A 4,578-nucleotide genomic window follows, 5' to 3' on the forward strand; every position below is an offset into this window, starting at 1 on the left:
CGTACAGATGTGGTCGAAAACATCGTCACGTCCCTCCGCCTGGAATTCTGAATTCTAGCTGAACTCGGGTTGCCAGATCTTTGTTTCGGGGATCTGTGGTTTCCACCAGGTTGCCACTGTTGATCAAATCTGATGAAATCTGGCAACCCATTTACTTTAAATACTATCACACCATTGCATTACATGTCTAATTTTAAGAAGTGGGCATAGCCTGGTACTGAATCAGAAGGTTGTTGGGTCAAGCCCCGTTTTCGCCAGGTTGCCACTGTTGGTCACTTTGGACTAAAGTAAACCTTGGATGAAATCTGGCAACCCGTTTACTTTAAATACTATCACACCATTGGACTGCTTGTTTAACCTTAAGGAGCGGTCATAGCCTCGGGGTTAAGGTACTAAATCTGGTACTGATACTAAATCAGAAGGTTGTTGGTCACTTTGGACAAAAAGTGAAACTAGGATTAAATCTGGCAACCCGTTTACCTTAAATGCTATCACACCGTTGTATTAGATGTTTAACTTGTGGGAGTGGGCATAGCCTCGGGGTTAAGGTACTAAATCTGCTACTGGTACTGAATCAGAAGGTTGTAGGGTCAAGTCCCGTCCTCGCCAGGTTGCCACTGTTGGTCATATTCGGTTTGGACAAAAGTAAACCAGAAAGAAATCTGGCAACCCATTTACTTTTAATACTATCACACCATTGCAATACATGTTTAACTTTAAGAAGCGGGCATAGCCTCGGGATTAAAGTAATAAACTGGTACTAAATCAGAAGGTTGTAGGGTCAAGCCCCTTACTTCCAGGTTGCCACTGGTCGTTTCGGACAAAAAGTGAAACTAGAATGAAATCTGGCAACCCGTTTACTTCAAACACTATCACACCATTGCAGTACATGTCTAACCTTTAGGAGCGGTCATAGCCTCGGGGTTAAGGTACTAAATCAGAAGGTTGTTGGGACAAGCCCCATCTCCGCCAGGTTGCCACTTTTGGTCAACTGTAAGTTGTTTCGAACAAAATGTGAAATTAGGATGAAATCTGGCAACCTGTTTACCTTAAATGCCTTAATACAATTGTATTGCTTGTTTAACCTTTTGGGAGTGGTCACAGCCTCGGGGTACTGAATCAGAAGGTTGTAGGGTCAAGCCCCTTATCACCAGGTTGCCACTGCCGGTCACAGCTGTAAGTCATTTCAGACAAAAAGTAAAACTAGGATGAAATCTGGCAACCCGTTTACTTTAAATACTATCACACCATTGTGTTGCTTGTTTAACTTTTAGGAGCGGGCATAGCCTTGTGGTTAAGGTACCAAACTGGTACTAAATCAGAAGGTTGTTGGGACAAGCCCCGTCACCGCCAGGTTGCCACTCTTGGTCGTTTCGGACAAAAAGTTAAACTAGGATGAAATCTGGCAACCCGTTTACCTTAAATGCTATCACACCATTGTATTAGATGTTTAACGTGTGGGAGTGGGCATAGCCTCGGGGTTAAGGTACCAAACTGGTACTAAATCAGAAGGTTGTTGGGACAATCCCCTCACCATCGGGTTGCCAGTGGTAGTCGCTATGTACAAAAGTGAAGTTTTTTTTTGGGTACCGCAAACCGACACACACGGACCAGAACTTAAGGTTTGACTCCCATCATCCACTGGAGCACAAACTAGGAGTCATCAGGACGCTGCACCACCGGCCGAACAGCATCCCCACAGACACTACGGCCAAGGATAGAGAGAAATCTCATGTCAAGAAGGTCCTGGGTGAATGTGGTTACCCCAACTGGGCATTCGTAAAAGCGGGAAAAATGCCCAAACACGGCTCCAGTGGATCGAAGGGAGGAGAAGAACAACCGCGGTCTAACACAGACCAGTGGTGATTCCGTATGTGGCGGGAGTATCGGAACAATTAAGACGGATATTCTCCAAACACCGTGTTTCAGTTGCTTTCAAACCCCAGAACACGCTACGCCAGAAATGAGTTCACCCTAAGGACCGGGTTCCTCGACACAAACACAGTAACGTAGTGTATGCTGTTAGGTGCCGGGAGGATTGCCGGGAACTGTACATCGGGGAAACTAAACAGCCACTGGCGAAACGGATGGCCCAACATAGAAGATCGACCTCTTCTGGCCAGGACTCTGCGGTTTACACTCACCTGCAAGCCAGCGGCCACTCATTTAATGATGAAGATGTGCAGATCCTGGACAAGGAGGAACGCTGGTTTGAATGTGGAGTCAAAGAGGCCGTCTACGTGAAGAGGGAACGACCATCCCTGAACCGGGGAGGGGGCCTGAGAGTACATCTCTCACCATCATACAATGCCGTAGGAGCTTTACCCCAATCATGTGTGAAAGACACACACAGTCATTGTAATTAATGCTCATTGTGATGTGCATATGGACCTGATCACCGGTTCCATTGTTATGCGTCAACTGCATATAAGGTCGGGGTATCCACCACCAGCTCAGACTGAAGAAGTCGTTCGGATTGAGTGACGAAACGTTTCTCTACAACAAACTCGTGTCCAGATGAACTGATTCAACTTTGTGGACTTGTGTACCTGGATTATTGAGCATGCATCAACAAAAAGTGAAATTAGGATGCAATCTGGAAACCCGTTTACTTTAAACACTATCACACCCTTGCGTTACGTGTTTAACCTTTAGGGAGCGGTCATAGCCTCAGGGTTAAGGTACTAAACTGGTACTAAATCAGAAGGTTGCTAGATCAAGCTCAGTCTCCACCAGGTTGCCACTGTTAGTTGTTTCGGACAGAAGTGTAACTAGGATAAAATCTGGCAACCCGTTTACTTTAAATACTATCACACCATTGCAGTGTTTGTTTAACCTTTAGGAGCGGTCATAGTCTCTGGGATAAGGTACCAAACTGGTACTAAATCAGAAGGTTGTTGGGACAAGCCCATCACCATCAGGTTGCCAGTGTTAGTTGCTTTGTACAAAAGTGAAATAAGGATGAAATCTGGCAACCCGTTTACTTAATACTATCACACCATTGCGTTACATGTTTAAGGAGTGGGGATAGCCTCTGGGTTAAGGTACTAAACTGGTACTAAATCAGAAGGTTGTAGGGTCAAGCCCTGTCTCCGCCAGGTTGCCAGTGTTGGTCACAACTGTAAATGAAACTTGGATGAAATCTGGCAACCCGTTTACCTCTAACACTATGACACCATTGGACTGTTTGTTTACCCTCAAGGAGCGGTCATTGTCTCTGGGCTAAGGTACCAAACTCCAGTTTGCCAGTGTTAGTCGCTTTGTACAAAAGTGAAATTAAGATGAAATCTGGCAACCAGCTTACTTTAAATACTATCACACCATTGCACTGTGTGTTCATTATTCTGTTCACTTTCTGCTGTACTACCACCACCACGCTTCACAGTAGGTCACAGGAGTTTTGTGGGTTACAGTTTGGGTTTTCCTCGCTCTACTGGCAAGAGACAACTGTTCCATGTTCTTCTGATGATCTTTTGACCTGAAGTTCATTGATTGGAAGGTTGTTGGTTTAAACCCTTCACTTCCAAGTTGCCATCATTGGGCCCTTGAGCAAGGCCCTTATTCCTAAGTATTGAGACGCCCCTTTAATGACTGAATTCTTGTGTTTCAGCCACAACAGTTTCTAACAGGTAACTCAGATGGATCAGTGCCCAGCCGTACCGACTAAATGGGCACAAATGCCCACACGCAGACACACTTCAAAGTCTCGCTGGTCTAGCTGAAAACGCTACATGGCCAAAAGTATGTGGATGCCCGACCGTGAGCTCATTTTAAAAACGAACGGTATTAAAACAGAGTGACCCCTAGATGGACTAACCCAATACAACTAGCTCTGCAGGGTCTGAATCTGGCACTATTGATCAGATGCTCACTAGTTCGTGGCTCATCAATGCCAAGTTGACACTGTTGGGCCCCTGAGCAAGGCCCTTAAGCCTCGATTGCTTGCTCTATGGTCAGCCACAGCTCGTCGGCCGAACCTGATCAATACAAAGACGTTTTCCTCTATTGGTCACCTCAGGTCACTCTGTTTTAATACCGTTCGTGTTTGAAATGAGCTCGCGCTCGGGACGTCCACATACTTTTGGCTCTACAGTACAAGGTCAGCGCAGCAGGATCAGAGGAATCAGAAGCTGCGGTTTCACTACAGGAAAAACAGCCGGAGCTCGGCGGCGGCGGCGGCCAGCGAGTGGAAGCCTATACTTTAATTCTCCTGTTTGTTTGCTTGTTCCACTTAATCCGCCGGCCCGCTCGGACGGCCCGCGCTGCCGCCGCCGCCGCCGCTTTTTTTCCCCGTGCATTCTTTTTCCGTGTTTATTTAAGGATGGGTTACCGGTGCCGGGCCGCCCCGTCTCTCTGTTCCTCTCTGGCACGGTTTCCTACAGGCCGGGGATTTTCCTCGTAAACGGAGGCCGGCCCGGGGCAGGACCACGACAGGAATCTGTACGGGCGGCGGCGCGAGGAAGCGGCGGTGTGGCGGTCGGCCCCGGCACGAGAGCCGGATGATGCGGAGACGCCGCGGACGGTTACTGGCTCTGAGTCACGCGCCGCGGTCTCGCTAAATGCGTGGGAACACAGGAG

Source organism: Trichomycterus rosablanca, chromosome 4 (assembly GCF_030014385.1).
Source record: "Trichomycterus rosablanca isolate fTriRos1 chromosome 4, fTriRos1.hap1, whole genome shotgun sequence".
Taxonomy (NCBI): domain Eukaryota; kingdom Metazoa; phylum Chordata; class Actinopteri; order Siluriformes; family Trichomycteridae; genus Trichomycterus; species Trichomycterus rosablanca.